The sequence below is a fragment of the Orcinus orca genome, chromosome 8 (assembly GCF_937001465.1).
Source record: "Orcinus orca chromosome 8, mOrcOrc1.1, whole genome shotgun sequence".
Classification (NCBI taxonomy): Eukaryota; Metazoa; Chordata; class Mammalia; order Artiodactyla; family Delphinidae; genus Orcinus; species Orcinus orca.
Window position 1 is genome coordinate 104,820,742 of NC_064566.1, and position 27,583 is coordinate 104,848,324.

The 27,583-nt window shown below is 44.7% G+C and overlaps 1 protein-coding gene across 2 annotated transcripts in view; it reads right to left on the reverse strand.

Moving 5' to 3' along the window:
• PRDM10 (PR/SET domain 10) overlaps window positions 1–27,162 on the reverse strand; it is an 88,470-nt gene extending 61,308 nt beyond the window's left edge. Inside the window, exon 1 of one of the 2 annotated variants that reach the window (XM_033406985.2) lies at window positions 26,654–27,162. The gene's annotated coding sequence lies outside the window, so the exon portion shown is untranslated. The remainder of the gene's footprint in view (window positions 1–26,653) is intronic. The other variant, XM_004280486.4, reaches the window with a different exon arrangement.
• Between the last annotated feature and the right edge of the window lie 421 nt (window positions 27,163–27,583).

Genomic DNA, 27,583 nt, shown 5'->3' on the forward strand with positions numbered 1-27,583 from the left:
TAGCAATTCTGTGACTTAACTGACCTCAGGCAAAGCAAGGACAGTCTCTAAATCCCTCTCCTTCTCTGTAAAATCGGGATCATAAGGTTATTGACATAACATGAAATAATGCGCATAAAATGCTTAGCACAACGCCTGCTCCATGATAAACACTCACACATTAGATTTTTTAAAAAGGTTCAATCATATTGCATTTTTCTGTCTAAATGTCTGCCTCCCCATCTCAACTCGAAGTTCCTTCAGGTCAAGGAATATGAGTAACTCTAGATCTGTCGTGTGACATGTCCTTGATCATTTGTACAGATCGGTCGCAGTGGGAAGAGAGAAGACACCTGATCCCAATGGGGGTGTCCAGGGATGACTTCTCAGAGAAGGTGAATCTTCAAGGATGAACAGGAACAAGAAAGAAGAGATGGGAAGGGACAGGATATTTACTCTAGACTGAAATACCTTTTTTCTAATCTTACCAAAATAAGGAAGTATACATTACATGACATAAAATACCAGAGACTGCAGAAGGCAAGGATAAAGGGGGAGAAAAAAATGAAAATAACTACTTGGCAGATGGGAGCAAAATAACAGAACAGTTCATCGACACATAGGAAAGCCTGCTAGTAAAATTTAGCAATACAGATGTGAAATACTGCCCACAGTGTCAGCTCCCAATAATTTTAGAATACTGTTAGCACATAAAGAAGCCCAAGATGGTGAAAACTCTTGGACTTCCCTGGTGGTCCAGTGGTTAAGAATCTGCCTGCCAATGCAGGGGACATGGGTTCGAGCAGTGGTCTGGGAAGATCCCACGTGCTGCAGGGCAACTAGGCCCATGTGCCACAACTACTGAGCCTGCGCTCTAGAGCACGTGAGCCACAACTACTGAGCTCACGTGCCACAACTACTGAAGCCCGCGTGCCTAGAGCCCGTGCTCCGCAAGAAGAGAAGCCACTGCAATGAGAAGTCCGTGCACCGCAACGAAGAGTAGCCCCCGCTAGCCACATCTAGAGAAAGCCCGCGGGCAGCAACGAAGACCCAGCACAGCCAAAACAAAATTAAATTAAATTAAAAGGGCTTCCCTGGTGGCGCAGTGGTTAAGAGTCCATCTGCCAATGCAGGAGACACGGGTTCAAGCCCTGGTCCGGGAAGATCCCACATGCCGCGGAGCAACTAAGCCCGTGCACCACAACTGCTAAGCCTGCACTCTAGAGCCCACGTGCCGCAACTACTGAAGTCCGCATGCCGTAACTAGAGAAAGCCCACACACAGCAACAAAGATCCAACGCAGCCAAAAACAAAATAAATAAATAAATTTATTTTAAAATACATTATAAAAAAATTAAACTAATAAAAGATGGTGAAAATCCTTTAATTTAAAAAGCGTCTGGAATCTAAAGCAGTGATACAGAATACCCAGTTCTTGTTCTTTAAGATATATTGATACTTATAAGACCTACTGAGCTCCTGTAACTGATAAACTATTCAAAACAGTGTGACATTCTGCAATTATTTATTGTTTAATAAATTGTTCAAGAAAACCGAATTTTAGGTATGACTCCGCTACTAAGTAAGTCACTTTAAAATCCTCTAGCATCAGCTTCCTTAACTGTAAAACGAGAGTATAAAGTGGTTTCTAGCCTTAAGCTTAGACGGGAAGCAGCAGAGTATAGTAGAAAATCCACAGACTCTGAGTTGAACATCCGGGCTTCCCCAATGACTCAGCTACTCAGTAGTTACATCCTTCGGCCAAATCACTTAAACACCTTGAGCCTCGATACTATCCTATGTAAAGTGGATATGATAATTACCTACTGGTGTTACAGTGAGGGTTACATGATATATGTAAAAATCCCAGGCACAGATTTAGCACATGGTAGTGCTCAAATGTGTCAACTTTCATATTTTACTGATGAGCTATAAGAGCTTCAGAATTTTCAAAACATTTCATATTTTTAAATTTTATTTATAAATTTATTTATTTATTTTTGGCTGTGTTGGGTCTTCGTTGCTGGGCACAGGCTTTCTCTAGTTGCAGTTTGCAGGGGCTACTCTTTGTTGTGGTGCGCGGGCTTCTCATTGCAGTGGCTTCTCTTGTTGCAGAGCGCGAGTTCTAGGCGCACGGACTTCAGTAGTTGTGGCACACAGGCTCAGTAGTTGCGGCTCACGGGCTCTAGAGCGCAGGCTCAGTAGTTGTGGTGCATGGGCTTAGTTGCTCCATGGCATGTGGGATCTTCCCGGACCAGGGCTCGAACCGTGTCCCCTGCATTGGCAGGCGGATTCTTAACCACTGTGCCACCAGGGAAGTCCTCATAGTTTTATAAACCTAGCAATTTATCAAATAACCAATGCCCTGTACCTGAACTTTCTTCATAGCAAGGCTTGTCATATTTGATTTCCTTTTTTATTATTACTTTTTTTTTTTTTTTTTTTTTGCAGTACGTGAGCCTCTCACTGATGTGACCTCTCCCGTTGCGGAGCACAGGCTCCGGACGCGCAGGCCTAGCGGCCATGGCTCATGGGCCCAGCTGCTCCACGGCATGTGGGATCTTCCCGGACCGGGACACGAACCCGTGTCCCCTGCATCGGCAGGCGGACTCTCAACCACTGTGCCACCAGGGAAGCCCTATTATTACTTTTTTAACTGCACAATTTATAGAACCCTGTTGATCTTGATTTATGGGCGAGGCGGAAGGATGATTCCAGGAACTGCCTCAGCACTGTCCAACAGGCAAGTGTTGACAGGCTCTGTGAGCTAGGGACAGACTTCCTCCGCTCGTCTTCTTGACCTGAAAGAACCCGAGATCCACAAGCTGTACCTTGTCTAGAAAATGGCCACCTACCTTCCTTCTTTCACCCACTGTCTAAAATGTTAGAGACTTCATTTCCAGGAAGAGAAGCATTTCTATCCTCTCTAGATTTCATTCAACAAATATTTATTAAATACTTATTAAAAACAAATATTTATTAAACGTGCCAGATACTGTTCTAGGTCCTATATATATACATATATGTTACATATGTTACATATTTTATATATATATATATATATAAATAAATGGTGTTATATAATTGAAAGTAGGAGCTATAGCATCAGACAAATCTGGGTTCTATGCCCCCAAATCTACCATGTCCTTACTAGGTGTGATGTCAGTAAGCCACAGACTAATCCTCAGTCTCCTCGTTGGAAAATCCAAATTATCTGCCCGGCATGGCTGTTGTTAAGACTTAACAGTCTGCATTTCATCAAGTCTCTAATGCACTTTTTTTCACCTGTTAACACTTCTGAATGAGGGGTCTATTTTACAACACTGGTGTCCCACCGTCGCTCTCACACAGGTGGCAGGGAGGCTGTGGATGCCCTGCCCGCGTGTGTGACCTTGCTTACAGCCCTTCATTAGTTCTGTCCTCGCTTCACTGAGTCATGTGTGTTGTGAGCACCAGACACCCTGCGTGTAACTGCCATTTTAAATGCAAAAAGATGACACTGTAATTTGGCATTAAAACGGAAAGGCATGGGAACAGCAGCTGGGCACAAATTTGATTAGGGAAGCAAATATCCATCACTGGAAAAATGACCTTGCCCAACAAACCTATGGGACTTGGGTATAAGAGACAGCGTCGTGAATGATGCTGCTTTGTGCAATGTTATTACTGAGATACGTGGAAAGACAGGCCTGCCACAGGCTGAATAAAAAAACACCGGGATCAGAACTCCCAGAATGGGTACAGGCTGTTTGGAGGAGATTCCTGGTGACAGCAGTGTGCCCTCTTTTCAGAAATGCTGTGTCCCCAGCACTCTTGATGGTACAGAGACATCGATGACCCTGAGCCAAAAGTGATTCTGAAGTCAGCCTCTGAAAGCGACAACATTTTAGGAATATCTTAAACAGTTCATTTCACTTATATTTTCCCTTTTATGTACGCACAAGTGATGTGATAAAAATCTATGCCTAAATAAATCTAAAAGAGCTCTTTCAACAAGTATCCAATAAAAATTCTAAGTGCCAAAAAGCACTTGAATCAGAGTTTAATTGGCAAGGCTTTTTCCTTTTGTAATGATACATAAAATAATTGTTGTTTCTTACCACCAACATCTTAGATTCAAGACAACATGATAGCATTTGGGATCACGTAGCATAATGACGAACATTCGAGAAATGGTAGCAATTCTTTTCATGCTTTGTGAACATCGAGCATAAAAGGTTGAGCAAGAGCTCTGCTCCCACGGAGCTCACAGTCTAGTGGGAGGGATGGGCAGCTGGCTTCCCAGCTCACCGGGGATGCCTGCGTGGTAAAAAGGACAGTGAGGAAACGTGAGGGGGAGAAAGAAGGAAAGAGAAATGCCTGCCTTTCCAGCTGCTGCACTAACAAGGCTGGCCCGGAGCCAGACGATGGAGTGGCCCAGTGACCCAGCCTCCACATCGCCTGCTCTCCTCGTAGTTCCCACCCCTCAGCCGTATCCCCTCACCATCCACCAGCCTGGTTCCCACCAACACCGGCCCTTTTGGGCTGAAAGAAGCCAATTCTCCAGAACCACTCAGGACTTGGAGTCGAGAAGCTCCCGTTTCATCACCTGCACGTAGAGGTGGAAGAAGAGGCCCAGATCCACCTTCAAAGGTAGATGCGCACCCGGGATGACAGGATGAACTATAAATACAATTTCACTTTAAAACGTTGTTATAGGGCTTCCCTGGTGGCGCAGTGGTTGAGAGTCCGCCTGCCGATGCAGGGGACACGGGTTCGTGCCCCGGTCTGGGAAGATCCCACGTGCCGCGGAGCGGCTGGGCCCGTGAGCCATGGCCGCTGAGCCTGTGCGTCTGGAGCCTGTGCTCCGCAACAGGAGAGGCCACAGCAGTGAGAGGGCCGCGTACCGCAAAAAAACAAAAAAAAAAACAGAAAAAACACACATTGTTATAGATAGTTGCTAAATTCCCCAGGATTATGGCACATTGTTGAACCTCAGAAACACTAAGAATGCAAGAGAGGTTTCTGCACTGGTGAGGTGCCTTCCAGATGCACCATCCTTTACATGGAAGAAAGTGCGCCACAATCCAGACAGTACACTTGCAAATCAACTTTTCTGGCTCATGGCAAACTAACCAGCAGAGACTGCTAACTCCTTCCTTGAAATCCTACACGACACACGCCATAGAAAGAAGTTAGAGGGAGGCTGATAGACTTGCAAAATGAATATAAAAACTGTGAGAAGGAAAGTGGAGGAGGTGGCTTTGCAATCGTGGGAGGGAGCTGTGGGGAGCTCAGAACAGAAGGGGACCAGCCAGCAGAGCGGGGGTGAGGAGGCAGATTTCCTTCTCCTTCTCTCCCTGCGCTCCTGCTGCCCAGCCTGCAACAACCGTCCCGCAGTGCACAAACTCAGCAGCCAGCCCTGCGCGGCCAGCGGTAGGGAGACCTCAGGGCACGTGAGAAGGCTGGGCGGGGAACAGACACCAAGGCCTGGAGGCCAGCCAGCGCCTCCCCTTAGGCCTAGGGCAGCAGTGTGCACCGACAGGAGGGTTCTCCCGGGGCAAACAGGCAATGGCTGGGCCCAGAGGCTCTCTGGCCTGATGTACAAGCAATTGCTTGTTTTTGTTTGCTTCGCCTTTCACCTTTCTTGGAATGAACAGGCACAGCTATCTGGTGACTTTTGCTGACCCAAGTATAAAAAGAGCATCCTTCAGGAATGCTCACATAGAAATCCGTCTCCATTTAAGGGAATGCTGCCTGAGCTTGCTTTAGGTTAGTTACACTGGAATAGGCACGCAGCCACTGGAACCGCAACTTGGATTTGCCGTACTTATATGAGAGCAGGCTCGGGATTCAGACAGCCTGGCTTAAAATCACAGATCTGCCACTCTTAGCTTCTGACAATTGGTTTACTCTCTCTGAGCTTCAGTGTTCTCACCCGTAGGATAAAGAACGGAAGGATATTAGCTGTGTAACAGTAGAAAACGACTGTAACTAATGTACACGATACAAAAACACCCTTATGTCAAGAAACAGAAAGGACACCTTCTGAAGTCATATTTAAGATTAGATTCCACTTGGTAAGAATGATTTCACTCTATGTAGAGAGGGGGAAAAAAAAGAAGAACATGTTCATTAAAGCACTAACATAAAAAGGGAAAAGAAAGATTATGGGGAATCCAATTCTATGACACAGAATAATAGAATTGCAGAACTAGAAGAGAAATTCCAGGCCCATGGTTCTCAAATATGTTCACAAGACAGGACCACAGTGTTCTTTGCCAAGCACCATGAAACATTAACATATATATTTTTTAAGTCACAAAACAATATTAGCTAACATTTGTATAGCACTTACTACGTGCCAGGCATGTTCTAAGTACTTTACATGTATTGATTCATTTAATCTTCACAATAACCCATGAAGCTGGTACATTATTGTCTCTACTTTATAGGTGAGGGACAGAGAAAGAGAGAGATTAAGTGATTTGCCCAGGGTAACAGAGCTGGTAAGAGCTATTATGTGGCAGAGCTGTGATGCCCAGAAGCCCAGGCATGTGGCTACTGAGCCCATGTGGTGGCCACCATTCCACCCTGCTTCTCGTTCCATAAACTAAGATTACTTGACCTGTGTTAAGATTCCAGCATAAATGGCTCCATTATATGAGCTATATAAAAATCACATCCAAGCTCATTTTATAATTTTTTTAAACTATCAGATTAAGCAAGACTAGGTATTCCCAAGTTTTCCACTAACTTTTTTTGCTACTTGTTCATTTGTCACCTCCTAGTGCTGACTAAGGTGATTGGCAGTAATAGCAACCAAGAGTTAATGAAATTTCATGGGACAGAAGCTCAAAATAAAGAAAATTCTATCCTTTATTTTTATTTAAATGAAAAAACACCTTGGTCTAGCTCTAGAACACTACTGTTTCGGGGGAGGGTACTTTGGAAACCACTTGTCTCGGGCAGCTTCCGTTTTACAGAAGCTATCATCCAGCTCAGCGCTCTGGCACTGTGGCCATGGCATGCCCGAGGGAAGACAGTACTCAAAGGCCAAGCTCAGGACAGGATTTGCCACCGTGCGCCAGCACCAGTCTGAGAAGTATCACTCATCAACTCCTTCAGCTGATTTAATGTCACGACAGCTGACAAAGTTGTTTAAACCCATATCCTCATGATTCAGAAGACATAACAGGACAGAATCACAATGAGCGCTCTGCTCTGCACAGCTGGTCACCACTGCACAACTGAGGTGCTACAGTAAATGTGAGAGCTATAAAATCAGACCAAGCAGACTGGAAATATAGGGCTTCTACTATATCTAAGTGCCCATCGACAGATGAATGGATAAAGAAGATGTGGTACATGTATACAGTGGAATATTACTCAGCCATAAAAAAGAATTGAAATAATGCCATTTGCAGCAACATGGATGGACCTAGAGATTATCATACTAAGTGAAGTAAGTCAGACAGAGAAAGACAAATACCATATGGTATCACTTATATGTGGAATCTAAAATATGACACAAATGAACTTATCTACTAAACAGAAACAGACTCATGGACTAGAGAACAGACTTGTGGTTACCAAGGGGGAGGGGGATGGGAAAGGGATGGAGTGGGAGTTTGGGATTAGCAGATGCAAACTATTATATACAGAATGGCTAAACAATGTCCTACTGTATAGCACAGGGAACTATATTCAATATCTTATAATAACCTATAATGGAAAAAATATGAAAAACTCTAGATACATATATGCATGATTGAATCACTTTGCTGTACACCAGAAACTAATACAACATTGTAAATCAACCATACTTCAGTTAATTAATTAATTAATTAAATGTGGGAAAACAAGCCTTCCACAACGTTCACTCATTTAGAATGGCAAGCTGAGATGTTACATTTCATTGATTTCTGGAAGAAATAGTTTTGGAACTCAGAAGGGAAAAAAAACTGAACTTGGTTCTACATGGTGAACAGGAACTGGTAGAGGAAGTAACAATGGACAAATAACAAACGTATACAGATTTCAACACAAATTCCCCATTCTTGCTGAAAAGGGGAAGCCCAAATAATCCATCCCATAGTTTCTCAATTTTAAAAATTCACAACAAATTAGTATCTCCACTGAGAAAAAATGAAAATGAGGAGTGAAAACTATCTGCGACACCCTCTCCTTGCCCAGCAAGGTGCCCCGGCAGACACTGTTTTTTCAAGCTTCACCCCAGCCGGGGGCCAGGGGAAGGGCTAGCGCGGGACCGGCCTACAGTTCACAAAGGACCAAGTGACCGCAGACAGGGTGATGACTCACCCGCAGTCCTGGGTCTGGTGGGCCTGAGGTCCCTCCGTTTGTCGGAGCCCAATTCCATCTTAAGGGGCTACTATGACCCCAGCTAAAGAGCTCCTGGAAACCTACAAGTGAGGGCGGAGTAGTAGGACAAAAATATCGTTTTTTTAATTCCACGAGGAAATAAAGTAAGCACAATTCCAGTGAAGGGAAGTACACCTAAGGAACTAAACGCTTCTGAAAAAATAAATAATCAGGGAACAAGGCTTTCAGAAAGGCTTTCAACAAATTGTTAAAATTATAATAATAAACTTTTGACTAGGTTCCAAATAAAAAAGGGGTTCTTAATTAAGCAGTTATGGATTTGGAATATTTCCATATAAGCAGAGAGGTCTAAGGGTAAAGATAAAGGATGAAGAAGTGATCATAATGGGGTCCTCCAGGTATTTCCACCGATGCCATTCACATTTTACATTTGTTATAAGTGTTGGCAATGAAGCAAATAGTGAAAAGCACAAGACTGCAAAAAAACTCCAGATAAAATTTTATGCCACTGGGGAAAAAACTCCAGAAAAAACCTTCAGAAACTGGGTCGTGAGCAGGGGAGAATGGCAGATAAGTGTCGGTGTAAGCTGCACTTTTAATATTATGAGACTGAACTACCTGTTACAGTCTAAAAACTATTGTAGAGGGACCTCCCTGGCAGTCCAGGGGTTAGGACTCGGTGCTGTCACTGCCGGGGCCTGGGTTCAATCCCTGGTCAGGGAACGAAGATCCCGCAAGCTGCACGGTGCAGCCAAAAATTAAAAATAAATAAATTAAATTAAATTAAATTAAAAACTGCTGTAGAATATATCCTAAGTAACTTTTTCTAATTTGTTTCTGGCCATAAACAAGGACAACACTGTGTAACCAGAAGAGAGCTGAACTAAGGTTTTTTAAAAAAACACAGAGTAGAAAACGCAGGATGACAACAGCAAGCAAGGAATGAGGTGTGTCAAAGAGGCCTGCAACGGCCACCTCGGCCATCTCTGCCTCTCCATTTGTGGCCCTTTGCCTTCCACTTCTCCCACAGAAATCTCCACATTAGGCAATGATTCCTCCTACTTTTCTTGTGCACACAAAGGGCTTCAGAGACTATCAACTAAGGGTTCTCTTCTTTGAAAGAAGGTTATTTTTTCCAGTCAGGGCTGTGGCACTCCTTTCTTCATGCCTCAAAAGATGCATGCAAGCAAATCTTTCTTTGTGTCAACCCAAGAAACACAGGCTTTATTTTCCTAGTTCAGATAAGAACTTTTCATGCACCAAAAAAACACAAAGATTGATCCTCCCATCCCATTTGATAGTTTGTCAGCAATGCATTTGAACCCCATCACGTCATTCAAAAGAACTCTTACCATTCACTCAAAGAAAAGAAAAACCTAGGCTAAGGACATGCTGGGGGTCTCAGCCCAACAATTCTACATTAATATCTTTGAGAATTCAAAAGGAGGCAGCACTCAGTGGGAGTTCTAAAGAATGATAGACCTTGATGTTTGCCTTTTCCTTTTTACAAAGAATAGCTGGTTGGCTGGTAAAATGTGAAAGCGATTCCAAAGAGGACTCTATCAGGGGTCTTCCATTCTGCTCTTACAAGATTTCAGGTGGAAACCTCACACCGCAGTGTATCACAGGCCTACGGAGAAGCACACAGATCATTAGTGTCCGACCTGAGGGAGGTTCACAAAGTAAAGGCAGGTGGATCAAGGAACAGAAAGCCACCAGCGTCTGGAAGCCTTGTGGCGCCTTTGGGAGCGGCCACCTGCCTCCGCCGGCCTCCACCCTCTGCCCATCCTCCCGCGGGCTGCAGAAGGGCCCTCCACCCCACCAAGCTGACTCCAGGCTGGTCGGCACTTTCTGCAGGCCTACAAGACAGAGTCTGCTCTTAGGTTTGACCTTCCGGGAGTGGCAACGGAAATTTCCAGGTAGGTGTTTCCTAGGGAGCCTCTTCCTTGGTGGGCCCGGAATTGCAATTTTTTTCTTCCCAGCAAAGTGAAACTACCAAAATCCCACTCTGCTATTCAGCTGCTTCTGGCGTGACTTGTTAGCCTGCCGGCCAGTACAGCCTAGTCTACAAATAGCTTGAGGGGAAAACCAGAGCCGGCCTTCGCAGCCCTTCACCTGGAATGTCTTATCTCTCCAGCCCCACAAAGTAGCCTAAAGCACTACCTGCTTCTCTTGTCTCTTAGTAGCCCTTTCCAACCAGCTTCCCAGCCTCCTGGGAATCAGGAAATGCTCCAAGGGGAAAAGCAGGTGCAGAAATGCAGGCACGTTTCCATAAGCATCCCCTCTCTCCTGGGTCTGACCATTCAGAACTGGCTGCCTTGGCAGGAAACTGAGGGCAATCCCAGGGGGATGAGACTGTGAAAACATTTCCCCTTTGACCTTGTGACTGTGTTTATCAAAATCTGAGAACCTGTGGACACCAGTAATGGTAGCCCCTGGTAAGAAAAAAACTGTCATATGACACAACTGATATGACAAAGTATAATCAAGATACACCCAGAATCATTAAATAGGTCATTGATTTGTCAAGGAGCAGAAAAGCAATGAGAAAGCTTCGGAATATAGGCAGTATCTAAAAATATTGTGTTGTTATTAAAATGTGATTCTCCCAACTTTGAAACTAAATATTCCTTCTTCATACACTGCAATGGAGGAAACGTCCCCAGTCTGACCCAAGCCCAGGGCTCTCCACCTGGGCTGCTGGGCAGCCTGTCCGTCTGGTCCCCTCAGGGGCTGCACCGCTCTGCACGCTTCCCCACACCCACTCCTCTGCAGCATCACTGTTCCCTCCCTACTGGAACACTCACATCAGCAAATGTGCACAGTATCTCCTATCTTTACTGTGCACTTTTCTAAACGTGTTATATTTCAACAAAATGTTTACAGTAAAAACAAACTTTCCCTTGGGCCCACCTTCCTGCTCACCTACTTCTCTCTGCTGTTCTCACACACAATAAAGAGCTGGCGAGCCCACCTTCACTTCCTCGCCCCACATTCCCTCCCCAACTGGGCTTCCACCCTTGCCAACACACCACCCTGCCCCCCTGCAAGGCTGCACCTTTTAAAAGTCTACAGCCAAACCCCAGGTTCCCTCCAGGTTCTCAGCTCACTTGACCTGGGGAACATTCACACCCTCCTTAAGCTCTTCTCCCCACCTCCTAACACTAAACTGTCCTGGTTCCTCCCACCTCTATGGCACCTCCTTCACAAGCTCGCTTGCTGGCCGACCTCTAAAGGCTGCGCTGGCAGACCTCTCCTCCTTCTAGCCTTACACACTCCCAGGGCTCAGGCCAGCCTTCAGGGCTTTTGCAGTGGCTCCACCCGGATGCTCTGGCCAACATTTCAGATGGCCACCTCCTCCTCCCTATTCAGATTTCAGGGTCAGTGCTACCTCCTCAGCAGGCCTTTTCTGTTCCCTGTCTCCACATTGCTCTCCTTTCACACTCTGCAAAGCATGTACCATCAATTAAGTGATGCACGCATTTTGTGCAGAGTCTGTGTCCCCTGCCACCCGCCACGGGGGAATGCAGCTGCACGAGAGCGCCCTCACCCAATGCGACAACGCAGAGCCCTCAGCACCTGGAACCCGGCCGACAGCAGAGGGTCCACAAATGCTTCTAGAATGAACGCATGGTCCAGTCTCCTGCCTTAGGAGGGAACCGCTTTCTTAACAAAAACACTCTTAGGATGAATTCCCATAAATAAAAAAATGTGTCAGCATTAAAATGATGGTGCACAACTACTTCCACAGTTGAGAAATTAAGTATATGTATGATATCAATGTTTATAACTGAACTTTAATGAGCTGGAAAGAAAAAAACATGGAGGGGGAGAAAGCAAATTCCTCAAGACATTATCTAGTACCATAAACTAGCAAATCCGAATATTCTGAGGGAACTTGAACTCACGGCAACTATAAGACTGCAAAGGTCCATGGAACTCAGCTGCTTCCCAAATCAAAATCAGTCCTTATATACACAGAGTACACTGGGTCAAATATGGTATTAAAAGAAATTCTCTGAGAAGTCCACGTATTACAACCCAAGGAATAGATCTTGACGTCTGACTGTAGAATTTCTGAAGTTTCTGTAGGCATGACCTGTGTCATGCCCATGACAGCACTGTCGCAGTAGGTCAGGTATTAAGAGGAGCCAACCTCACAGGGGATAAACCCAGGCTCAAGGTGGCACAGCCAAGGCTGGTGGTAGGGCAGTTTGGGAACTAGAATGTACATCTCTCCCCTCCCCTGGGGCCTCCAACCTGCTTTAGTTAACAGGATGGACAGAGGTTCAGGGGTGACCGTCAGAACCGTCGGAAATCACAGCTGGACGGTCCTCCCTCCTGTAGGGCCATGGTCAGTCCTTACACAATTCCTGGTGCCTTACCAGGACCTTCCGCTAGCCTACTACCACCCCACGTCCCCTTCCCCCATCTCTAGCATGGCGGCGTGAACAGAGCTTCAGAGTCAGATGGCCTGGGTTCACGCTCTTCAGCCACCATCCACTCACTACGTGACCAGAGACAAGTCACCTCACTTCCCAAGCCTTAACTCCCTCATCTATAGAGCAGGAACAACAACGAGAGATCCACTTGCTAAGGTAGAACTATGAAATAATAATGTGAAGCCATGAAATCAATGAAACAGAACACCATACCTGGCACTTGGGAAACAGTAGCAGACGTTCATGGTTGTGGTTGCCCCAGTTACTGATATTAATTATTAATACACCTTAACAATGCGTGTTCATTCCTAGGGTTAAGCACCTCTGGCTCTTCACCTGCTATTGTGTAAGTGGAACATTCTTGAAATTCAAATCATACAGACTGTAAACTCTCCACTAACAGGAAAGGTTTTTCCGACTAAGAAAATCTATAGTATATGGAGGTTCAGAATTATAGTTGAACATAGCTTATGCACCCTCAACTTCAGCAAAATATTAATCTATATCTTTAACACTGGCAAGATCTTTTATGCCCACTAACTACACAAAGTTGCCTTTTTTAAGGATATCCTAGTTTCTATTATGCTCAGTTCTGTAGTATACGTTAATCTTCTCAATTTCATTCAAAATTCTGAGATAGCAACAGATAATAGCAAGTGTTGGTGAGTAGGCAGAAAAACTGGAACCCTCATCTACTGCTGGGTAAGAATGTAAAATGCTGCAGCCACTATGGAAAACAGTCTGGCAATTTCTAAAGGCTAAACGTAGAGTTACCAAATGACCCAGAGATTTGTCACCAAGATATAATAAACCCAAGGGAAATAAAAACATATGTCCACATAAAAACTTGGACACGAACATTCATAGCAGCATTATTCATAATAGCCATAAAGTGGAAACAACCTAAACATTCATCAGCTGATGAACAGAGAGATAAGATACGGTACATTCATATAATGGAATATTACTCAGCAAAAAAAAAAAAAAAGAAAGAAAGAAATGAAATACGGATACATGCTACAATAAGAAGGAACCTTTAAAACTTTGTTAAGTAAAAGAAGCTGGTCACAAAGGACCATACATTGAATGAATCCATTTATATGAGATATGCAGAAGAGACAAATTAACAGAGATAGAAAGTGGATAAGTGGTTGCCCAGGGATTGGGATGAAATGAGGAATTAAGGGGTGATGGCTAAGAGGTGGAGTTCCTTTTGGAGTTATGAAAATATTTTAAAATTGATTGTGGTGATAGTTGTATAACTGTGAATAGGCTAAAGCCACTGAATTGTATGCTTTACCTGAGTGAATTGTATGGTACGTGACTTATATCTCAATTAAGCTGTTGGGGTTTTTTTTAAGAAAAAAAGATGGGCATTTAAATCAATGCAAACCTTCTAGGAAGCAATTTGGCAATAAACATCAAGAACCTTTCTATACAGGGAGATAGATACAGAGAGAAAGAGAGAGAATAATACTTGCTACTGGAGCAAACATAATGGCATTTCTGATGGGAACAGCTTGAGGAAGTTCCAGAGGCAAGAGAAGTTGAGGATATGCTCAGGGACTATAAGAGAGAAAAGCCTCAAACCATAGTTAGGGTGGATCTACAAAAGACTTCAAGTTGAAGAATTACAGTTCCCAAAGTTTATGACCTGGTTTTATCAGATTCACCTAAGGACCTAGGCAAAAAGACAAATTCCAGAGCCTCCCCCCTGAAATTCTGGATTCTCTCAATTGCAAAGGTCGAGGGGAAGAGCAGGAAGCTTTGTTTATAAACCTCTCCTGATGATTCTGAAGTCAACCAGATCTGGCTAAATCTTACACAGCAAGGGAAGAAAAATATTTTATCATGGCAGTAACATCTTTTGGAAAATCATTCTAGAAGTAACATGAAGGACTGATTATACTGAGGCCAAGAACTGCCTTCAGGAAGCACTGGGCAAAGATTAGAGCTCTGAATTCTTATTCCAACTTCATGATATTAATAGTTATTCATAGGGGCTTCCCTGGTGGCGCAGTGGTTGAGAGTCCGCCTGCAATGCAGGGGACGCGGGTTCGTGCCCCGGTCTGGGAAGATCCCACATGCCGCGGAGTGGCTGGGCCCGTGAGCCACAGCCACTGAGCCTGTGCGTCCGGAGCCTGTGCTCCACGACGGGAGAGGCCACAACAGTGAGAGGCCCACGTACCGCAAAAAAAAAAAAAAAAAAAGTTATTCGTAGACCTTTATTGCTCAAAATCACCTTCTAAAAAAGAGATTCTTTTTTGTTACTAAGCAAAACTTTAGCAAGAATCCTTACACCTTTCTTCAAAATATGCAACTTACCAGCTTCTCTAATGTTTGTGGTGTGAATGTCTTAGAATTCGGAAAAGGCTGTGTGGTTGTTAGTTCAGGTGGTCCTCCTTGCCAACCAGATTACTCTCATGCACATTTGATTTTCCAGCTTCCCTTCACCACATGATAACAAGCAAATCCATTCCGTGCACTTACCAGGAATATTGGAAATAAGCTTTGTATGCAAATACGGATTAATGGGGAACATCTGAAGACTGAGAGATTAATACAAATGACTCATCAAATCATATGGAGCATCCATGTTTTCTGACTACGGATAATGGATGACATAGCTCTGAGCACAATCCTTCCAGCTCCCTTTCTCAACAGTAGCATTTATTCACAAGAGAACTGGCAAGGGTACAAATACAATCTCTGGCCCGGGCGCACCTGTACACAGAAAGCTATCTGGCCCACATATCACAAGCTCTTTGTTGAATTAGCAATTGCAGTAACTAAATAGGAGACTTGCAGGTGGGTCTTCTGGGGCCCTGAAAGCCTTTCTTACAGAGGGTTCTGGGTGGTAACTATGACTCGACAATCACAAATCCAGGTTAGGATAAAATACTAGATAATGTTAAGAGGCATAATCTCAAGTACTAAGCTGTTTCCTCAACAAATTCAAGCACTTTAAAATGTTTTAACTGGAAAAAAAAGAATATTAAAATTGCTTAGAAGAAATTAGTCTAGGGCACAATTTTCATAATTTAACATTTTGGATATAATACAAGAGAAGACAGTGTAACTACTCGTTCACTCTACCTCAACTCCTGAAATAGGCACAGCCTTTTGTTCAAACAGCCTGGACCATGGCTCTGCCCCAAGATTACGAAGCAAAGTGACACTGGTTTGAAGTAATTCCCTTTGTATCCAATTCAGTCCCCCTGTGAACAGGTAATATGGGCCTCATCTTCTGTTCATTTTCAAATTCTCATTCCTCAACCTCAGCCCCTTGTTTGCAAAGTTAAATATGAAACACAGAATGGTCAAAAATAAACATTTAATTAACAAGATGGTGAGTCCAGACAGATGACATAGTGAGGCAGTTACTGCCTTCATAAAAACTCTATATTAATGGCATATAATTAACATTATAATCTAATTTCAACCTCCTCCATCTTAATAAAACTACTATAAAAGGCCAGCATCCACCACTGGCCTGGTATTCAGAGGTGTCTTCTACAAGCCAGGACGTTTCTTACAGTGTTTTCTCAGTACAGAGTAGTGGGAAAATTCTGGATGTGAGACAAGTAAAAGTTCTTTATCTTGACAACTGGAATAATAACACCGGATTTACCTAACTCAGGCTCACTGTTAAGAGAGTGGGATGTTCGTTACAGTATACTACAATGGTATAGAGTGTATTCCAAATGTTAGTAACTATTTAACTCATGATGCTAAGTATTAGATCATGAAGGTATCTTATCCAGAAACGTCTTCTTTCCAAGTAAAAGACAATTTAATATATTTTAATTGTTAAACATTCATTGGGGAATAAATATGTCTTAACTGTAGGCAAGAGTTCTCACAACTAATGTATTTCACTAGATAACATGTGTATTTCAACTTTAAACGGATAGAATTTTAAAACTATGTGATTAGCACTTTCTCCCATAAAGAGAGACATTCCATTCCTGTTTAGAAAGCTCAGCCGTACCTACGCTTTGCAAACACTTACCAGACCACTTCCTTCAGATATAGGCTACACATCAAATGAGTTAAGACCACAAAATCAGGGGTTTTTTGTTTATTTATTTATTTTTGGCTGCATTGGGTCTTCGTTGCTGTGCGGGCTTTCTCTAGTTGCGGCGAGCGGGGGCTGCTCTTCCTTGCGGTGCACGGGCTTCTCATTGCAATGGCTTCTCTTGTTGCGGAGCACAGGCTCTAGGCGTGCGGGCTTCAACAGTTGTGGCACACGGGCTCAGTAGTTGTGGCTCGCGGGTTCTAGAGCGCAGGCTCAGTAGTTGTGGCGCATGGGCTTAGCTGCTCCGCGGCATGTGGGATCTTCCCGGACCAGGGATCAAACCCATGTCCCCTGCATTGGCAGGCGGATTCTTAACCACTGTGCCACCAGGGAAGTCCAAGACCACAGAATTAGAATCCCCTAACAGGTGCAGCTCTTTATTTTAAAAATCAGCATATTCATAGTTCAACTGATTGAAAACATACTGTGGAAATTCAATGTTACTTAAGCAAACAACTACTGGCATAGTAATAATTATGGTTATTGCCATTTACTGAGTTCCCATCATAAGCCAGGCATTGTGGCTTATTAAATACTCAATTCCACTTAATCCTCACAACAACCAAAAATTATTACTTGGGCTTCCCTGGTGGCGCAGTGGTTGAGAGTCCGCCTGCCGATGCAGGGGACGTGGGTTCGTGCCCCGGTCCGGGAAGATCCCACATGCCGCGAAGCGGCTGGGCCCGTGAGCCATGGCCGCTGAGCCTGCGCGTCCGGAGCCTGTGCTCCGCAACGGGAGAGGCCACAATAGCGTGAGGCCCGCGTACCGCAAAAAAAAAAAAAAAAAATTATTACTTGTCCAAGGCCATAGCGCTGATAAGTGGGATTTGAACCCAGATCCCTTTCACTACAGCGCTTAGACATCTTTTCCCTTCTCTGCTGCACAGCTTTCCTCCCAGCAAATCTGCCAGAACCCAAGCATGGCAGCACTGTGCTGTCTCCTCGGACTCCCACCAGATGATGCAATCAGTAGGCTAGGCTGGATCTCAAAGGAACCAGGGGAGGTTGTAATTTACCAAACCCGCAGACAGATTTAATTGAGCAAATTAGTCAACAGCCAGAGTTAAGGTAACTACAAAGCTATAGTGAAGGGTACCCACTATAAAAATTGAAATGATAATTTTTAAAAACACAACAGTATTTATTATATGCCTATTCTGTGCCCAGCATTGTTTTAGGAAATGAGGAACACACTAGATATTATTATTTTTTTCCCCAGCAGAGAGGGGAAAAAATATAAATAATTTATTTACCCTTGTGCCAAAATAAAGCTACCTGTGTATAGAACATAACAGCCCTCAAATATGAACTGAATCAACTCATATCAGGAAAATTAATTACCCCAAATATTCTTCCTGGTTCTCTCATGTGTATCAACTTCTCTAACAGTGGAGTCGCTGGGCTTTGGTGTCTGCTTGTCTTTGACTTTCTAGGTAATGCCAAACGGTTTTCCTAAGTAGTCATACCAGTTTCTATTCCTACCAGCCACGTATGACTGTTCTATTGCTCAAAAGCTTTGGGACTTGGTATTGCCGACTTTCAGTCAGGTACACGTTTGCCAACTTGAATTTAGGCTCAAAGTAACACGGCACTGTGGTTGTAATTTGCATTTCCTTGATTATTAACAAGGTTGCACACCTTCTCGTATGTTTATTAGACATCTGGATCTCTCCTTCTCTGAAGTGCCTGTTCTAGACTTTTGCCCATTTTTCCGTTAGTGCAGGTAACATCTTAAATAAAAAACATCTCAAAAAAAAAAAAACCCTTTCGAGACTGAGGTCATGAACATATTCTCCTATGTCAACTTCTAAAAGTTGTACTGTTTGGCCTTTTATTTGCCATGCTTCCTGGGTCATAAATCAAGTGTCTGAATGTGTGAGACTGTTTCCGGACTCCTCGGGGTGTTCAGTTGGTCTACTGCTCTAACCCGGTGCCAGGATCACACTGTCTTAATTATTTAGCTCTTGATCTCTGGAACAGAAGGGTTTCCAACTTCTTTTTCTTTTTCAGGAGTGTCTTGCCTTTTCTTGACCCTTGGCAAAAATTTCATCAGCTTGTCTAGTTTTTTTCAATTTGCTGGGATTACATTAACTCCATAAGTCAGTTTCCAAAGAATCAATGCCTTACAATATTGAATCTTCCAATCCTCAAACCAGTGTCACTCCATTTATTTAGAGTTTATTTGGAGTCACTCAATAAAGTTTCAGAATTTTTTCTGTAAAGGTCTTATACATATTTTATTAGAATTAAAATATTTCTCCTACAGTTTATAACTGTTGAAAAACCACAAATCAGAAAAAAATATATGATTTTTAAATGATGTAGAAAAAGCTATGCGGGCTTCTCACTGTTGTGGCCTCTCCCGTTGCGGAGCACAGGCTCCGGACGTGCAGGCTCAGCGGCCGTGGCTCACGGGCCCAGCCCCTCCGCGGTATGTGGGATCCCCCCGGACCGGGGCACGAACCCGCGTCCCCTGCACCGGCAGGCGGACTCTCAACCACTGCGCCACCAGGGAAGCCCAAAAGATATAATTTTTTGATGAGATTCCTAAGGTTTGGGAAAAGTATATATAAATATGAATATCAACTTCCTTAAAATTTTTAAATGAAACAAAGTTCATCAAAGCACAATTACTGGGCTTCCCTGGTGGCGCGTTAAGAATCCCCTGCCAACGCGGGAGACACGAGTTTGAGTCCTGGTCCGGGAAGATCCCACATGCCGCGGAGCAACTAAGCCCGTGCGCCACAACTACTGAGCCTGTGCCCTAGAGCCCGCGAGCCACAGCTACTGAAGCCGGCGCGCCTAGAGCGCGTGATCCGCAACAATAGAAGCCACCGCAATGAGAAGCCCGTGCACAGCAACGAAGACCCGACGCAGCCATAAATAAATTAATTAATTTTTTAAAAAAGCACAATTACTGCTCCATAATTTAGTTTTAATTCTAGAATTATTGTTTTGTGGTTATGTCATTCATATGTCACTTCAGAGGGTTTAACATACTTGAGAAAACTTGTATGTCACATAAACAAGTCCTAAACATCTATTAGTCCTTATATTTATCAAATTATGAAGTACTGGAAATCCAGAATACTTTTTTTTTTTTTGGCCGTGCTGCACGGCTTGTGGGATCTTAGCGCCCCGATCAGGGATTGAACCCAGGCCCTCGATAGTGAGAGCACCGAGTCCTAACCACTGGACCGCCAGGGAATTCCCCAGAATCCCAGAATATTTTCAATTCATCAACTTCAAGAGAAAAAGAATAAAAGAGAAGATGAATAAATGATGAGTAAGAGGCTGAAATCTCATAAATATACATACCACTGCCTGGGACTGAGGACCCAGACACCCTGCTCCCGCCACCCACACCATTCACTAAACTGCCTCCTTTTTCTCATTTGTAAAGTGGTTAAAACACCGTCTGTCACTGTCGCACAGTAAGGATTAAATGTAAACAGGTGTCTTAGAAAGGACACTTCAAAGTCAGTCAAACACAAAGCAATAATTAGTCAAAGGATTATAGTTTTCCTCTATCAGAAGAACATGATGATAAGGTTGCCTATAATCATGGTTTGTGGCAAGACTGAAAATAACCCCTAGCGGATTGGCCTCAAAATCTTCAAGCAATGCCAACAAAATGGTGAGATTTGCATCCAAAAATAAGAATTTTGAAGAAAAGGGAAGAAAATTCCAGAGCTCACTTTAATGTCTTATGTTAATTGTATTCACTCCTTTATTCCTCCAAACGTTTTAGAGCCCAGTAAGTAAAAGGCACTTTTGTACTGCATTCTATATGAGGGGACTATAAAATATCCAAAGCTTCTAGGAATTTACAATATGTTTAGGATGCAAGAAATAAGCACAAATAGTTGCTTTGCGATACTAATTAAGCACTCAATAAATGTTACAATGATTACAAAGCAGTACAAAAATCCTGTAGGGCACTCAGAGACAAGAGGGATCCCTTTCAGGTAAGATGTTCCGCCTCCCTCCCCACCTCGGCTTTCACCTGGCTCCAGGGCAGGGCAGACCGACACCTGTTTGTCTGTATGGCCTGTGAACTAAGAATGGCTTTACATTTTTAAATGGTTGAAAAGACAAAAGAAGAATATTTTGTGACACATGGAAATTATATGACTTCAAATTTCAGGGTCCTTAAATAAAGTTTAATTGGAACATGGCCATGCTTTCACACCAGGGGCGGAGAGTAGTTGCTTCAGGGACCGTCTGGCCCACAAAGCTGAAAATGTTTACTATCTGGTTTTTTGGTTTGTTTGGTTTTTGTTTGGGGGTTTTTTTTGGGGGGGGGGGCGGGCCTTGAAGTGCAGCATGCGGGATCTTAGTTCCCTGACCAGGGATCAAACCCGTGCCCCCTGCATTGGGAGTGCTGAGTCTTAACCACTGGACCGTCAGGGAAGTCCCTATTATCTGGTTCTTTACCAAAAAAAGTTTACTGACCACTGCTCTAGAAGGATGGATGGGATTTTCGTGGGCAGAACTGGGGAAGGAGGGAGAAGTGGGCAGAAAGGAACAAACATTCCATTTGAGAAATGAAGGTGTGAAAACATGAAGGAAAACCCCAGAATTGCAGGGACAGTGAGAAGACTAGTTTGGCTGAAGTAGAATATCCAAAATCAGTATACAGTTACTGAGCCATTTTTACCGCTGTGGACAGTGAAAACAGGCATTCTCACACGGAGTCTTTGAGGTTGGTACTATTATTATCCCCATTAATAATTAAGGAACTAGATTAATAATTTGATAAAGAAACTAAGGCTTACAGAAGTTAACTAATGGGCCCAAGATCACAGCCAGCCAATAAAGCTGGGCTCTAAGTCTAGGTTCCTTTGCCCCCAGAGCCCATGCTGTTGAATTTGACACCGTATCAAACCCCCATACAGGGTAGTAAAAAGAAACACATCCACAAAGGTACGTAAGGGCAAAACGGTCAATGTTTTCAAATATAGGTATAAAAAGAATATGATTTTATCTGTAGGTTATGATTCTTTGTGCTTAAAAGGATAGCTGTCCCATGAGCTGGTCCAAAGTGTTCCACACTTCGAAGCAAACTATTGTGGCCTTTTTTTTAATCACAGGAGAAAAAAAAATTATGAGCTTGATTTTTTCAATTTCAAGTTTCTCCCAGAAATATTTCTTAAATCTCTGAAAAAACAGTATATTGTAAAAATCAGTGAGTAAGTAGCAGACCAAGCTGGGGAAAATTCAGCTGATTATACTTAGCTCCACTTCTTTGTTTTGTTTTGTTTTTTGTCTGTTTGTTTTGTTTTGTTTTTTGTGGTACGTGGGCCTCTCACTCTTGTGGCCTCTCCCGCTGCGGAGCACAGGTTCCGGACGCGCAGGCTCAGCGGCCATGGCTCACGGGCCCAGCCGCTCCTCGGCATGTGGGATCTTCCCGGACCGGGGCATGAACCCGTGTCCCCTGCATCGGCAGCCGGACTCTCAACCACTGCGCCACCAGGGAAATCCTCAACTTTTTTTTTTTTAAATGGATGATGTGCTTAACAGATGGCATTTCATTATTTTAAGTTCAAATGATTAATTGAATATATTTATTCAGTAACAGTTAACTCAATTACCTGGAAATGGTTTTGAGATTAAGGTATTCTTCAAGAGAATAATAATGCTTCTGTGAGAGCTATCATAAGCACTAAAAGAAATCAGACACATCTATTGGCTGAAACTATAGAAACAAAAAGATAAGACACTGTATGATGACTCACTGCCACTTGGGAGCACTCCCCCCCCATGAGACTAAGCCTAAGGTGGCTGTTCAGTGAACAAATCAGGCAGCCACGCATGCAACCCATATACATAATTTCAATCTTCTAGCAGCCACATTGTTAAAAGTAGAAACAGGCAAAATTAATTGCAGTAATGGATTTTATTTAACATGGGATATGCGACATATCATTTCAACATGTAATCAATATTTTAGATATTGAAATATTTCATTTTTTTTCATACCAAATCTCAAAATCTGGCATGCATTTCACACTCACAGCACTAGCCATTTTTCAAGTGCTTCACTGCCATATGTGGCTACTGGTAACCATACCGGACAGCACAGATCTGAGGGACAGCGGGAAACAGGCCAGACCATGAGAGCCAGACCGTCAGACTGAAGGATGTGGGTAAAAAAAGCGAGCATTTAGCTCCAATGTTCTGATGCTGAAATAAATGAGTTCAACTAAGAAATGGACAACAAACAATAATAGACTATTTTCCCAATAGCAATCTGTATGTTTTGAGTTCTTAAAGCGTTGCACATTACTGATTTTATAATTTTATAATGAGTGTTTTCACCACATTTTTAACTAGTATTGCTATAATTGTGACTTGGTATAATCTATAGCCTCCCACCTCCCTCTCCGTTTCCTCAACCCCAATTCTTTGAAATATTTCAAAGTTATCCAAAAAGAACCTACTTTCAGCTGCTTTCCACAACCTGAACCTTTAAAATCTACACAGGTCTAGGCAACTGGAAGCCCAAAGCCCCTGACGGACTCTGGAAAGGGAGTGGAAGTAATGTTTCAGTACTAATAAATATCCGTGTCACAGTAGGGCTGCAAGGAAATAAACTGGAAAGGCACCAGGTCCACATAAGTCCTGAACTAGGCTTATAACTTTGAGAATAAAAAAAGGAAGGAGGCCAGACACCTTTTAACAGTAATTCATGTAAACAGTATAAGGCCAGAGAGGGAGAGAAAGGCTTCAACAGAGAATGACCAATATAATAAAGTCAGAAAAAGCTCCCCCCTCACCTTCCTGCCCCTACCCAGTACCCCTGGAGAATCCAGTGGGACCATTCTGCAAAGATTTGTTTATAGTAAAACACTTCCTTTTTCTTAACTCGCTGGCCCCTTCTAGACAGGAGACCAAATGCTCATTTGCTAATCTATTAAAGCACCTATGATAAAGTTAAACAATACATTTATTGTTTAACCAATAAATTCTGCTTGTGAAAACCACACAAAAGGCTGGGCAGGGTGTGTCTACACTCTCTGGGACAGAGGTGGGTGGGGGAAGACTGTGTATTTTAGTGGCAATAGGTCAAAGTACATCAGCATTCTATTTTAAAACAAACTCTGGCTAAACAATTCCAACATTGCAATGACAGGGTGTTTAACAGTTTATCATTTGCACCAAACGAAATTATGCAGTTACCATGTGTTCACCAGTGCTTAAAATTATTAAGGAAACCAAAATTACAGTTCAGTATTTCTCAACTCTTGGAACAGTTCTGCTTGTTACTCAGAAACCTATCCCATTAGGTTACCTATGATAAATTTAAACAGTAATCAATAAATTCTGCTTGTGAAAAACAGAATGAATCAAATTTCATAATTCCTTTAGTTCAGAGGATTTCATGATGCCCCCTTCAAGTAATGGGGAAAACTACTGAAAATGGAAAATCATCAGTGACGTCATTAGGTACCTATTTACATTAAAAAAACAAAAAAACAAAAAACCTAGATGTGAAAACCACATATCATGTGCCAAGTTTGTAAAAATGTTTATATGCACACACAAAAAAGATTTGAAGCATACCAAAATATCAGTAGAAATTATCTCTGGTAATTGTACTTCAGCTAATTTTTACTTTTTACACTGTTCTGTATTTTCTACGTCTTCTACAATGATCATGTACTACTGTTAAAACTAGAAGAAAAAAATAAATTCAGACAAGTGGCAATGGAGGCAGTGCCAACCAATTTAGGATTACACTGGATTGATACACTATCCCTTATACCATGATAAACTCTTATTAAAAAGCACTGAGGGCCCTTGAAGACGTGGGCTTTGCCTTATCTATAATACATGCTCGATTATATTCACATATACCGTACACTATACAGTATTATATTCACATATACAGTACACTAACGCGTGGTGGAGCACGCCGCAAAACACTAGAAAACTAAAAATGGCTTATTTAGAAAAAGACAGCGATTTAGCGCCCTCGCAAAACAAAAGAGCAGAGCCAAGAGTGGGTGCTCAAGGAATAAAGTGAGGAAGAGCCACAGGTGGGAAAAAAGTCTCGCTCCAAAATTTTTAAATACGCATCTATCACTAAATTGTTCTCTTTAAAACGGTTCACTTTGTCGATTTCACTTCATTTAAAAAGTAAACGCAGGGGGCTTCCCTAGTGGCGCAGTGGTTGAGAGTCCACCTGCCGATGCAGGGGACACGGGTTCGAGCCCCGGTGCGGGAAGATCCCACATGCAGCGGAGCGGCTGGGCCGGTGAGCCATGGCCGATGGGCCTGCGCGTCCGGAGCCTGTGCTCCGCAACGGGAGAGGCCACAACAGTGAGAGGCCCGCGTACCGCAAAAGTAAACCCAGAAGTCACTTTGTAAACATATCAGATTGCATCAACACTGCTTGAAGCATGGCTTTGCCCCCACCAATTTTTCTTTTTTTTTTTTAATTTTGCTTTTTCAATTCTAGAGCATCATATAAGTACGGTTACTCAAGCTGCTGCGGTGCTGGGGGGTGGAGTGGATGGAAGGATACCAAAAACACGCAATGTACCTTCCTGCCCTCAAAGAGCTTCCAGCAAAAGGTGGAGAGAAACAAAGGAGCGGGTCTGAGGCAGAGGCCGCAGAGCGTCACGAGTGATTTTGTTTTTAATGAACGTTAAGTGCTTTTGAGTTTAAAGAACTTTTGGGGACGATTAGCCAGGCAAGATTTGAACGGGCTTCGGCGCAGATGGCACAGGGCCGCGCTGGGCGGGACTCCTCACACGCCGAACCTCGACTGCAAACCCCAAACCAGCCCGCTTTGTGCTTAGACCTACACAAACACAGATTGAAAATGGATCGAAACCCAACCAATCCGCCAAGCAAGGCTAAGCACGTACGCACGCACTATTCCAAAGCGATGCGTACACTTTACTTAGTGGAGGACCTAATACGTGGTCACGGGCTAAAGTGCTTAAGGAAAGCTGACCCTCGGCTGGCAACCGTGCACCACGAACCCGCTCCCCAAAGGCCTCGGGCTCGCGCCTCTGCACTCGACCCAGAGCGCAAGTGGACCTCGGCCTGCGCCCTGCCCACGGAGGACACCATGCACCACGACTGACCCAAACGGGCCACCCCCACGCCCTCCGAGCGGGGCCTCGCCGGGTCCCGGGACGCCAACTTGTGCGTAAGGGACAAGGAACCAGCAATCAATGGCAGGACGGTGGCGCGGCCTCCCAAAACAAAGCAGGGCGCCTAGTCCACGGAGCCCGCCGTCCCCGAGCTCCGGGCCCAGCCGCCGCCCCCGCGCCCGCCGGCCAACACTGCCCGCCGCACCCCGAGCGCCCGCCCAACAGCCGCCGCAGGAGCGCGCAGGGCGCCCAACTGCCGTCCCGGCCCAACCAACGCGGGCAGGGGAGGAGAGGTGCGCGCGGCCGGCGGAGCGTGCGAGCCGCTCGGGGGTCGCAGGGGGGAGGCTGCGCGCACGGAAGGCAGGGCGAAGAGGCGCCGGAGCCATGGCTGAACGCAGCACCAGGAGGGGCTCCTTTAGGGATTTTGCCCCTTTCCCCTTGGAAGGTGCAGATGGTTTGACCCCCCACCCCGAGTGAGGTGCCTCGTCCCAGCCCCGACTGGACTGTACCATCGGGCGGTGCCGCCGGGATTTCTCCCCCACCACCACCATCAAGTCCTCCCCCCCACCCGGGTCCGCGGTCGGTTGGCCCCGGCCGGGCTCTGAGACGCGGAAAGAGCTTGGCGCCATTTTGGGTGGGACTAAGCAAAGACGAAACACCCTCCCAGTCGATGGGGTACTCTGGACGCTGGCTTATCCGGTTCCCTTAATCCTTTAGGTACTTACACGATGTTGGGTGAGGGGAGCTGGAAGATCAGCGGGTCCCCGATCCTCTCTCCCTAGGGGTGATGGAAATCAAACCCCCCCCGCCACCTCCAGGTGGTTCTTCCCGCCGCAGAGTGGGAGCTGCATAAAAGGCGGGGCCTCATTAGCATAACCTGCCTGGCAACCTGATCTCGGCGTTATGTGATTGGTTGAACTCTGTAAACTCCATGCCTCGCCTAAAGAGTAACGCTGGGGCGAACTGACAGGCCCAGATTTAAGACTCATGACGAAGATCCTGAGACGCTTATTCAGTCAGCGGAGAAGCTAAAAGGAGATTTACACAGTGGCCCAATGACGGAAGGCCTCTTTCTTTCGTGCTCTGCTGTTCGTTTCAAGTCCAATCAAAGAGCGGGCCTCAGGCACCGCTCGCCTGCGTTTGTGCTCTAAGCCAATCAGAGAAGCCGACTCTTCGGTTTCAGGCTCAAGACCGCTCGGAGGGACCGGCGGCGGCGGCCCAGGTCGTGAGCCTTCCAGCCTCGGTGCCCGAGGTTGGGAGGAGGAGCTGCTCGTCGGGTGCTGCACGCCCCCCGAGGGCCCGCGTCCTGAGAGCTGCTCCCCGGGACGCGGCGGGCCGAGGGCGCGCGGGCTTGGAGGCGGCTCGGGCCCCGGCAGCGGGCCGGCTTGCGGAGCGCCCAGCCGAGCCCACGCCACGCGCGGAAGCCCTGCGCCTCGGAGCCGGCCCTGGCGTCTGACCTCAGCCCGGCAGAAGCCCGGAGTGCGGCGCTGCGTCTCTCCTCTCCCCTTTACCATGCTGAAAGGAAGTGATTTTCACAAACGTGAAGATGTTTTTCAACCCTGGTTAACCAAGGGCTTAACTCACTCTTTTCTTAACCTCAGGCTTCCACATCGTACCACCCCTTAAAATTGCCTTCGCAAAGCAGCCCAGTGCAG